Source organism: Pseudophryne corroboree, chromosome 4 (assembly GCF_028390025.1).
Source record: "Pseudophryne corroboree isolate aPseCor3 chromosome 4, aPseCor3.hap2, whole genome shotgun sequence".
Taxonomy (NCBI): domain Eukaryota; kingdom Metazoa; phylum Chordata; class Amphibia; order Anura; family Myobatrachidae; genus Pseudophryne; species Pseudophryne corroboree.
The window spans coordinates 537,950,101-537,963,071 of record NC_086447.1 but is presented as its reverse complement, the minus strand read 5'-3'; positions in this window follow the sequence as shown (position 1 = coordinate 537,963,071).

Genomic DNA, 12,971 nt, shown 5'->3' with positions numbered 1-12,971 from the left:
CATAGACCACATAGTGTCATGGGGGGCTGTCAGGTATACGGTATGAGGGGTACACTCAGACATATTGAGCCTGATTCAGAGTTGCATGTAAACTGCACACAAATATAGGGACCTATAGCACCTCTCAAACTAACACTCTCTGCATTGCTCCACTGATTGTTAGCCCTGACATTTGTGGGCTATGAATGTCTCCTCATTCACCCCTCTCCTTACAAGAACCACAACAGGATCTGCCACCCTAACCAGATTCTGCTGCCTACTGCTCCTTGCACTTGGCACTGGACTTCAACACCTGGCACCAGCCCATTCACTGGCAGAGGACAATGCTCAGTTCAGGATGTCACAGTGAAGGAGACAGATTCAGGGGCGTTTTAAAAGAGGAGGGGACCCACGTACAGCATCTGTCACTAGACCCCTCCTCTCCAGCAGCAGTAGACTCTGGCATAATGTCAAAGTCTACTGCGCATGCGCAGGTCTCCGGCAACATGGCGCCCGCGCCTTGTTCCTGGGGACACCTCAAGTGCGCATGCGCAAATCACTTGGAAATGGCCACGGCAGCCATTTTCTGAGTGATCTGTGCCTGCACAGCAGGGCCTCCGCTGGAGTGGTAAGTATATTCTATGGGTGCAGTGTGTGCGGTGTGGGCCCCCCTGGACCCAGGGGCCGTTTGCACAACACACACTGCACCCTTTATAGCCTGCCACAAAGATGTATATTAGTAAGCTACATTGCAATGGGCGCTTGGCAAAGAGATTACGGCAGTGAGCAGCTGGTTCCACCCACAGAGTATTTACGCAGGGTATGTGCACCCTAGTTACGGCCCTGCATTAAACTGTAAAAGTACCCACAAATGTGTTATACAAATTATCAGACACTATTGTGCACACATTTCATAATACCAATGAGAAATATCATCAATTTACAGGAATATTCAAGTAAGTAGGAATTCTCTGTGGTACCATTATCAATGTTCAATTTAGATGGGTAAGTTACCCACAAACATTTGTTGTGTACAAAATCACAGATTCCGTTACATGTATTGAAAATGTAATATAAGAGCCCTCCTATCTCATTGTAAAACAAAAAAAAAGGTAAAATCATACGTCTTAAATGCAGCAATACTTCATGTACAGAAGATAAAAACAAGCCTGATAGCCAGTTGGATAAATGAGGCTAAGTCATACAATGGAAACTTCCAGAGCACACATGAGGAGGTGGACACACAAATAATACTACACTTTCTCAGGTCATGGTGCTACTACCCTCAAAATTATTTCATTTGACACAGATATTTTTGTGCTTTCACCGTGGTGCAGTGGCTTCACTATGGGGATGCTGGTCACACCAGGGTGTCACCCTGGAGTGGGTATCACCAAAATGCAGAGTTCTCCTCAGTGACACAAACCGGTGCTACAGTGTGACATTCTCATGCAGCACTCAGTTCTTTTCACAGGGGGTAATTCAGACCTGATCGCTGCTACAAATCGCATCACAAGCAACAGGTTTTAGCTGAATGCGCACGCACAAAGTCATGAATGCGCATGTGCCGGTCCCACCGAGCAACACATGTGCAGGAAAACAAATGAAATTTGTGAATGCTGACAATGACAAAGAGGTGTGGTGAAGGCAGTGTGGGGACATGGCTTCGCAGGCTAGCGGAAAGGGGCGTGAAGGTGGGTGTCTCGCAGGGGAGTGTGCTATGGTCTGCAGGCATGGTTTTAGCATGGCTGCAAAGCAAATCACTGTCAGTGCACACTGGGCGTTCACAGCTGAAAACCTAGGGCTGAGCACAGCATGTGAACGCAAAGCAGAGGTGTCCTGTCAGGGCTCTCCCAGCATATAATTGCAAATCAAACACACCTGTTTGGAATGCAAACGCCTCAACATCTCATTGCATCTCTAGCTCTTTCTGAAATGGTATGTAGTCTCTTACTCCCTGAATATGTGCAACACACCATCTACACACGTTAGTTTTAGTGATGAGCGGGTTCGGTTTCTCGGAAACCGAACCCCGTCGAACTTCACCCTTTTTACACGGGTCCGAGGCATACTCGGATTCTCCCGTATGGCTCGGTTAACCCGAGCACGCCCGAACGTCATCATCCCGCTGTTGGATTCTCGCGAGATTCGGATTCTATATAAGCAGCCGCGCGTCGCCGCCATTTTCACTCGTGCATTGGAAATGTTAGGGAGAGGACGTGGCTGGCGTCCTCTCCGTGTATTGTTGATGCAAATATTTGTGCTTGCTTTACTTATTGCTTAATTGTGGGGACAGGGGAGCAGCTGTATATTAATATAGGAGGAGTACAGTGCAGAGTTTTGCTGATCAGTGACCACCAGTTTTATCCGTTCTCTGCATGAAAAAAAACGCTCCTTATCTGTGCTCAGTGTGCTGCATATATCTGTGCTCACACTGCTTAATTGTGGGGACTGGGGAGCAGCTGTATTATATAGCAGGAGTAAAGTGCAGAGTTTTGCTGACAGTGACCACCAGTATACGTTGTCTGCCTGAAAAACACTCCATATCTGTGCTCAGTGTGCTGCTTTATTGTGGGGACTGGGGACCACCAGTATAATATTATATAGGAGGAGTACAGTGCAGAGTTTTGCTGACCAGTGACCAACAGTATACGTTGTCTGCCTGAAAAACACTCCATATCTGTGCTGCATTGTAGACAGTATATAGTAGGAGTACAGTGCATAATTTTGCTGACCACCAGTATATAATATATAGGAGTACGGTACAGAAGGCCACTGCTGTACCTACCTCTGTGTCATCAAGTATACTATCCATCCATACCTGTGGTGCATTTCAGTTTTGCACAGATGGCTGACCACCAGTATATAATATATAGCATTACGGTACAGTAGGCCACTTCTGTACCTACCTCTGTGTCGTCAAGTATACTATCCATCCATACCTGTGGTGCATATCAGTTTTGCACAGTTTGCTGACCACCAGTATATAATATATAGCATTACGGTACAGTAGGCCACTGCTGTACCTACCTCTGTGTCGTCAGTCAAGTATACTATCCATCTACATTCTATACCTGTGGTGCATTTTAGTTTTGCAGTTTGCTGACACAGTGACCACCAGTATATATAGCAGTACGGTACGGAAGGCCACTGCTGTACCTACCTCTATGTCGTCAAGTATACTATCCATCTAGATTCTATACCTGTGGTGCATTTCAGTTGTGCAGTTTGCTGACACAGTGACCACCAGTATATATAGCAGTACGGTACGGAAGGCCACTGCTGTACCTACCTCTGTGTCGTCAAGTATACTATCCATCTACATTCTATACCTGTGGTGCATTTTAGTTTTGCAGTTTGCTGACACAGTGACCACCAGTATATATAGCAGTACGGTACAGAAGGCCACTGCTGTACCTACCTCTGTGTCGTCAAGTATACTATCCATCTAGATTCTATACCTGTGGTGCATTTTAGTTTTGCAGTTTGCTGACAGTGACCACCAGTATATATAGCAGTACGGTACGGAAGGCCACTGCTGTACCTACCTCTGTGTCGTCAAGTATACTATCCATCTACATTCTATACCTGTGGTGAATTTTAGTTTTGCAGTTTGCTGACAGTGACCACCAGTATATATAGCAGTACGGTACGGAAGGCCACTGCTCTACCTACCTCTGTGTCGTCAAGTATACTATCCATCTAGATTCTATACCTGTGGTGCATTTCAGTTGTGCAGTTTGCTGACACAGTGACCACCAGTATATATAGCAGTACGGTACGGAAGGCCACTGCTGTACCTACCTCTGTGTCGTCAAGTATACTATCCATCTAGATTCTATACCTGTGGTGCATTTTAGTTTTGCAGTTTGCTGACAGTGACCACCAGTATATATAGCAGTACGGTATGGTAGGCCACTGCTGTACCTACCTCTGTGTCGTCAAGTATACTATCCATCTACATTCTATACCTGTGCGCAGTATATATAGTAGTAGGCCATTGTATTGATACTGGCATATAATTCCACACATTAAAAAATGGAGAACAAAAATGTGGAGGTTAAAATAGGGAAAGATCAAGATCCACTTCCACCTCGTGCTGAAGCTGCTGCCACTAGTCATGGCCGAGACGATGAAATGCCATCAACGTCGTCTGCCAAGGCCGATGCCCAATGTCATAGTAGAGAGCATGTAAAATCCAAAAAACAAAAGTTCAGTAAAATGACCCAAAAATTAAAATTGAAAGCGTCTGATGAGAAGCGTAAACTTGCCAATATGCCATTTACGACACGGAGTGGCAAGGAATGGCTGAGGCCCTGGCCTATGTTCATGGCTAGTGGTTCAGATTCACATGAGGATGGAAGCACTCATCCTCTCGCTAGAAAAATGAAAAGACTTAAGCTGGCAAAAGCACAGCAAAGAACTGTGCGTTCTTCTAAATCACAAATCCCCAAGGAGAGTCCAATTGTGTCGGTTGCGATGCCTGACCTTCCCAACACTGGACGGGAAGAGCTTGCGCCTTCCACCATTTGCAAGTGCTGGAAGGAGCACCCGCAGTCCAGTTCCTGATAGTCAAATTGAAGATGTCACTGTTGAAGTACACCAGGATGAGGATATGGGTGTTGCTGGCGCTGGGGAGGAAATTGACAAGGAGGATTCTGATGGTGAGGTGGTTTGTTTAAGTCAGGCACCCGGGGAGACACCTGTTGTCCGTGGGACGAATATGGCCATTGACATGCCTGGTCAAAATACAAAAAAAATCAGCTCTTCGGTGTGGAATTATTTCAACACAAATGCGGACAACAGGTGTCAAGCCGTGTGTTGCCTTTGTCAAGCTGTAATAAGTAGGGGTAAGGACGTTAACCACCTCGAAACATCCTCCCTTATACGTCACCTGCAGCGCATTCATCAAAAGTCAGTGACAAGTTCAAAAACTTTGGATGACAGCGGAAGCAGTCCACTGACTACTAAATCCCTTCCTCTTGTAACCAAGCTCCTGCAAACCACACCACAAACTCCCTCAGTGTCAATTTCCTCCTTACCCAGGAAAGCCAATAGTCCTGCAGGCCATGTCACTGGCAAGTCTGACGAGTCCTCTCCTCCCTGGGATTCCTCCGATGCATCCTTGAGTGTAACGCCTACTGCTGCTGGTGCTGCTGTTGTTGCTGCTGGGAGTCGATCGTCATCCCAGAGGGGAAGTCGGAAGACCACTTGTACTACTTCCAGTAAGCAATTGACTGTCCAACAGTCCTTTGCGAGGAAGATGAAATATCACAGCAGTCATCCTGCTGCAAAGCGGATAACTCAGGCCTTAGCAGCCTGGGCGGTGAGAAACGTGGTTCCGGTATCCACCATTAATTCAGAGGGAACTAGAGACTTGATTGAGGTACTGTGTCCCCGGTACCAAATACCATCTAGGTTCCATTTCTCTAGGCAGGCGATACCGAAAATGTACACAGACCTCAGAAAAAGACTCACCAGTGTCCTAAAAAATGCAGTTGTACCCAATGTCCACTTAACCACGGACATGTGGACAAGGGGAGCAGGGCAGACTCAGGACTACATGACTGTGACAGCCCACTGGGTAGATGTATTGCCTCCCACTGCAAGAACAGCAGCGGCAGCACCAGTAGCAGCATCTCGCAAACGCCAACACGTTCCTAGGCAGGCTACGCTTTGTATCACCGCTTTCCAGAATATGCACACAGCTGAAAACCTCTTACGGCAACTGAGGAAGATCATCGCAGAATGGCTTACCCCAATTGGACTCTCCTGGGGATTTGTGGCATCGGACAACGCCAGCAATATTGTGCGTGCATTACATCTGGGCAAATTCCAGCACGTCCCATGTTTTGCACATACATTGAATTTGGTGGTGCAGAATTATTTAAAAAACGACAGGGGCGTGCAAGAGATGCTGTCGGTGGCCCGAAGAATTGCGGGCCACTTTCGGCATTCAGCCACCGCGTGCCGAAGACTGGAGCACCACTAAACATTCCTGAACCTGCCCTGCCATCATCTGAAGCAAGAGGTGAAAACGAGGTGGAATTCAACCCTCTATATGCTTCAGAGGATGGAGGAGCAGCAAAAGGCCATTCAAGTCTATACATCTGCCCACGATATAGGCAAAGGAGGGGGAATGCACCTGACTCAAGCGCAGTGGAGAATGATTTCAACGTTGTGCAAGGTTCTGCAACCCTTTGAACTTGCCACACGTGAAGTCAGTTCAGACACTGCCAGCCTGAGTCAGGTCATTCCCCTCATCAGGCTTTTGCAGAAGAAGCTGGAGACATTGAAGGAGGAGCTAAGACAGAGCGATTCCGCTAGGCATGTGGGACTTGTGGATGGAGCCCTTAATTCGCTTAAACAGGATTCACGGGTGGTCAATCTCTTAAAATCAGAGCACTACATTTTGGCCACCGTGCTCGATCCTAGATTTAAAACCTACGTTGTATCTCTCTTTCCGGCAGACACAAGTCTGCAGAGGTTCAAAGACCTGCTGGTGAGAAAATTGTCAAGTCAAGCGGAACGTGACCCGTCAACATCTCCTCCTTCACATTCTCCCGCAACTGGGGGTGCGAGGAAAAGGCTAAGAATTCCGAGCCCAACCGCTGGCGGTGATGCAGCGCAGTCTGGAGCGAGTGCTGACATCTGGTCCGGACTGAAGGACCTGCCAACGATTACTGACATGTCGTCTACTGTCACTGCATATGATTCTCTCACCATTGAAAGAATGGTGGAGGAATATATGAGTGACCGCATTCAAGTAGGCACGTCAGACAGTCCGTACTTATACTGGCAGGAAAAAGAGGCAATTTGGAGGCCCTTGCACAAACTGGCTTTATTCTACCTAAGTTGCCCTCCCTCCAGTGTGTACTCCGAAAGAGTGTTTAGTGCAGCCGCTCACCTTGTCAGCAATCGGCGTACGAGGTTACTTCCAGAAAATGTGGAGAAGATGATGTTCATCAAAATGAATTATAATAAATTCCTCCGTGGAGACATTCACCAGCAGCAATTGCCTCCACAAAGTACACAGGGACCTGAGATGGTGGATTCCAGTGGGGACGAATTAATAATCTGTGAGGAGGGGGATGTACACAGTGAAAGAGGTGAGGAATCGGAGGATGATGATGAGGTGGACATCTTGCCTCTGTAGAGCCAGTTTGTGCAAGGAGAGATTGATTGCTTCTTTTTTTGGTGGGGGCCCAAACCAACCAGTCATTTCAGTCACAGTCGTGTGGCAGACACTGTCGCTGAAATGATGGGTTCATTAAAGTGTGCATGTCCTGTTTATACAACATAAGGGTGGGTGGGAGGACCCAAGGACAATTCCATCTTGCACCTCTTTTTTCTTTCATTTTTCTTTGCATCATGTGCTGTTTGGGGACAATTTTTTTGAAGTGCCATCCTGCCTGACACTGCAGTGCCACTCCTAGATGGGCCAGGTGTTTGTGTCGGCCACTTGTGTCGCTTAGCTTAGTCACACAGCGACCTTGGTGCGCCTCTTTTTTTCTTTGCATCATGTGCTGTTTGGAGACAATTTTTTTGAAGTGCCATCCTGCCTTACACTGCAGTGCCACTCCTAGATGGGCCAGGTGTTTATGTCGGCCACTTGTGTCGCTTAGCTTAGTCACACAGCGACCTTGGTGCGCCTCTTTTTTCTTTGCATCATGTGCTGTTTGGGGACAATTTTTTTGAAGTGCCATCCTGTCTGACACTGCAGTGCCACTCCTAGATGGGCCAGGTGTTTGTGTCGGCCACTTGTGTCGCTTAGCTTAGTCACACAGCGACCTTGGTGCGCCTCTTTTTTTCTTTGCATCATGTGCTGTTTGGGGACTATTTTTTTGAAGTGCCATCCTGCCTGACACTGCAGTGCCACTCCTAGATGGGCCAGGTGTTTGTGTCGGCCACTTGTGTCGCTTAGCTTAGTCACACAGCGACCTTGGTGCGCCTTTTTTTTTCTTTGCATCATGTGCTGTTTGGGGACTATTTTTTTGAAGTGCCATCCTGTCTGACACTGCAATGCCACTCCTAGATGGGCCAGGTGTTTGTGTCGGCCACTTGGGTCGCTTAGCTTAGTCACAGCTATCTCATTGCGCCTCTATTTTTCTTTGCATCATGTGCTGTTTGGGGACAATTTTTTAAATCTGCCATCATGTCTGACACTGCAGTGCCACTCCTAGATGGGCCAGGTGTTTGTGTCGGCCACTTGGGTCGCTTAGCTTAGTCACACAGCTACCTCATTGCGCCTCTTTTTTTCTTTGCATCATGTGCTGTTTGGGGACAATTTTTTTGAAGTGCCATCCTGCCTTACACTGCAGTGCCACTCCTAGATGGGCCAGGTGTTTGTGTCGGCCACTTGTGTCGCTTAGCTTAGCCATCCAGCGACCGGACAGGTGGTGGAGCGCATGATTGGCCTCCTAAAAGGCCATTTTCGGGTGTTCCACCGCACTGGTGGCGACCTCATGTATTCTCTGGAAATGCTTAGTAAGATAGTGGTCCTGTGTGCAATGCTGCACAATATTGCTGCAAGGAGGCATGTGGAACAGGCCCAAAATGAGGTTTTCGGCCCAGAGAATGAGTAGCCAGGGCTTGGCCGTACATTCCAGCGCGGGTCGAAAATAGATGCTGCCATGCCCTTCGGGAAAGAATAGTGGCACAATATTTAAGGTATGTTTGAGTTATTAGCTTGTCTGACAAGTGTTTATTGGTGGGGTTTTTTTTTATTTTGGTTTGTTTTATTTTAGATATTTTGCTATTCTCAAAAATTATTTACACACAAATTTGATGGAAGTTTGAAAGTGTTTAAAAAAACAATTGTACTGCATTTATGTGAAAAGTATTCCTATTTACAGTAATGTTAGTGGCTTTACATAAAACTAGAGATGAGCGGGTTCGGTTTCTCTGAATCCGAACCCGCCCGAACTTCATGTTTTTTTTCACGGGTCCGAGCAGACTCGGATCCTCCCGCCTTGCTCGGTTAACCCGAGCGCGCCCGAACGTCATCATGACGCTGTCGGATTCTCGCGAGACTCGGATTCTATATAAGGAGCCGCGCGTCGCCGCCATTTTCACACGTGCATTGAGATTGATAGGGAGAGGACGTGGCTGGCGTCCTCTCCATTTAGATTATAAGAGAGAGAGATTTACTGGAGCTTAGGACTAGGAGGAGTACTGTAGAAGTGTAGAGAGTGCAGAGAGTTTACTAGTGAGTGACCACCAGACAGTGCAGTTTATTTAATATATCCGTTCTCTGCCTGAAAAAAGCGATACACACAGTGACTCAGTCACATACCATATCTGTGTGCACTGCTCAGGCTCAGCCCAATGTGCTGCATCATCTATATATATTATATATCTGTCTGACTGCTCAGCTCACACAGCTTATAATTGTGGGGGAGACTGGGGAGCACTGCAGTGCCAGTTATAGGTTATAGCAGGAGCCAGGAGTACATAATATTATATTAAAATTAAACAGTGCACACTTTTGCTGCAGGAGTGCCACTGCCAGTGTGACTGACCAGTGACCTGACCACACTGACCACCAGTATAGTTAGTAGTATACTTATATTGTGATTGCCTGAAAAAGTTAAACACTCGTCGTGTGACTTCACTTGTGTGTTGTTGTTTTTTTTATTCTATAAAAATAAAACTCATTCTGCTGACAGACAGTGTCCAGCAGGTCCGTCATTATATAATATATAATATATACCTGTCCGGCTGCAGTAGTGATATATATATATTTTTTATATCATTTATCATCCAGTCGCAGTAGACACAGTACGGTAGTTCACGGCTGTGGCTACCTCTGTGTCTGCACTCGGCAGGCAGTCCGTCCATAATTGTATACCACCTAACCGTGGTTTTTTTTTCTTCTTTATACATACATACTACTCTGTAGAGCCAGTTTGTGCAAGGAGAGATTAATTGCTTCTTTTTTGGGGGGGGTCCAAACCAACCCGTCATATCAGTCACAGTCGTGTGGCAGACCCTGTCACTGAAATGATGGGTTGGTTAAAGTGTGCATGTCCTGTTTTGTTTATACAACATAAGGGTGGGTGGGAGGGCCCAAGGACAATTCCATCTTGCACCTCTTTTTTCTTTTCTTTTTCTTTGCATCATGTGCTGATTGGGGAGGGTTTTTTGGAAGGGACATCCTGCGTGACACTGCAGTGCCACTCCTAAATGGGCCCGGTGTTTGTGTCGGCCACTAGGGTCGCTAATCTTACTCACACAGTCAGCTACCTCATTGCGCCTCTTTTTTTCTTTGCGTCATGTGCTGTTTGGGGAGGGTTTTTTGGAAGGGACATCCTGCGTGACACTGCAGTGCCACTCCTAGATGGGCCCGGTGTTTGTGTCGGCCACTAGGGTCGCTAATCTTACTCACACAGCTACCTCATTGCGCCTCTTTTTTTCTTTGCGTCATGTGCTGTTTGGGGAGGGTTTTTTGGAAGGGACATCCTGCGTGACACTGCAGTGCCACTCCTAGATGGGCCCGGTGTTTGTGTCGGCCACTAGGGTCGCTAATCTTACTCACACAGCTACCTCATTGCGCCTCTTTTTTTCTTTGCGTCATGTGCTGTTTGGGGAGGGTTTTTTGGAAGGGCCATCCTGCGTGACACTGCAGTGCCACTCCTAGATGGGCCCGGTGTTTGTGTCGGCCACTAGGGTCGCTAATCTTACTCACACAGCTACCTCATTGCGCCTCTTTTTTTCTTTGCGTCATGTGCTGTTTGGGGAGGGTTTTTTGGAAGGGACATCCTGCGTGACACTGCAGTGCCACTCCTAGATGGGCCCGGTGTTTGTGTCGGCCACTAGGGTCGCTTATCTTACTCACACAGCGACCTCGGTGCAAATTTTAGGACTAAAAATAATATTGTGAGGTGTGAGGTATTCAGAATAGACTGAAAATGAGTGTAAATTATGGTTTTTGAGGTTAATAATACTTTGGGATCAAAATGACCCCCAAATTCTATGATTTAAGCTGTTTTTTAGTGTTTTTTGAAAAAAACACCCGAATCCAAAACACACCCGAATCCGACAAAAAAAATTCGGTGAGGTTTTGCCAAAACGCGTTCGAACCCAAAACACGGCCGCGGAACCGAATCCAAAACCAAAACACAAAACCCGAAAAATTTCAGGCGCTCATCTCTACATAAAACATATTGTAATGTTGTTAAATTACAAAATAAGCATGTGAAGAGTTAATGTACAACATCACTGTACAAGTAGTGTTGTGTTGGCCACATATATATTTATTTAAAAAACAATGAGGCTATGTATTTCTTTACACATTACCATGTCCGCAACCAAGTGCACAGACCATACTGTTAATGTGTATTAATAGCAATAAGGCTTATTTGTATTTATGAGCATCACAGCTGTCAGCCAATCAACAGCAGGCAGACAGTATAAATAATAGCAATTTAGATTAATACGCCATTGGCACCATGCGAGCTGCCGCATTCAGCATCAGGTAGCTGCGGCTCCTAATGTCAGGGATGGACCGCTGCGTAGGCCGCATAGGAGGTATACGGAGGTACGCCAAAAGCTACAAGCGAAGCTCCACAGCAGGCGGACCATCGTCCAACTAGAAAGGTGGTGGTCCGAACTGTGCCGAAGGCAGCCGTGGCTGCTTGCTGAATTACGCCAGGAAATATGCGACCATAAGTAATGCATACTGTAGCATTTGTGTGCGCATGAGTGTGTTTGCAGTTTAAAGTTGTGTAATATTTGCATCCATAAGTGTGTGTATGTTGTTTAGCCTGGAGATATTTAAAATGTATGTTGGTATGCATAGATGTTTGTATGGATGTATAGAGTATGTGTTTGGGTTGTAGGTTGAGTAAAGTACAAACATTAGCATACCAGTAAGAATTTTGTGTTTATTTGTAGTATAATAAAGTTTTTTGTTGTTTTTTTTTTAACAATAAAAAAGTAGGTTTCATGTTGATTATTGAGTAGGGATTGTTATTTTTTTTAAATGTTTTTACAAACCCATAAACTGTGTTCCTCTCTCCTTAGGAAGAACCACAAGAAGAAAAGAAGAAGACCCTCACAACAGCAACCACCCTCACCCACTCAACCTCCCTCTCCCCCTCAACAACCATCCCCCATTCAACCTCCCTCTCCCTCTCAATCTCCCTCTCCCCCTCAGCAACGATCTGCCATTCAATAACTCTCTCCCCTTCAACCACTCATCCTCATTCAACCACCCTCTCCACCTCAATCACCCATCCCCATTCAACCACCCTCTCCCCCTCAACAAGAAGAGGATGAGTATGGGGCTATGGAGGAGATAAGTTATTTTGGTGTTTTACTTAATTGAATGGTTTTTTTTTTAATATTAGAAATATACTACAACATGTGTCTTCAGCCTTTGGCCCTCCAGCTGCTGTGGAACTACACATCCCAGCATGTCCTGCTGTTTTAGCATGGCCAAATTGCCCAACTGTTGCAGGGCATGCTGGGATATGTAGTTGCACAGCAGCTGGAGAGCCAAAGGTTGCTGACCCAGGACCTAGACCAGTGATGGTGAACCTTTGGCCCTCCAAGCTGATCCAGGTAAATCCAAGTAAATCCGATTAAAACCAAGCCCGCTCATCTCTACTTTTTATACAACTTGGCTTGATTGCTTAGTTATATGAGCATCGAAAGGAACGTTTTAGATGAAAGTATGCTTCCATTAACTGGTACTTTCTGTGCAACATGGCCTATTACCTGACAATGAAGTCCCACAAAAATAGTGGACGATAATACTTGCTGTTGTGACAGTAAATTGGGGACACCACATGCACCTAAGTAAAAATGTCCCTTAAAGAGAGTACATTGGTGCTTAGAGTACCCACCTGGGGACATTTGAGAACATTGGACAGGTATTCATTATAACATGTATTTAACATTGACATAGACTTATAGCAAGTTAATATAACTTGTACCAGATAGAGGGAATGCTAAGTAGGCTTAATCTTTACTTTCAATAACCCTGGAAC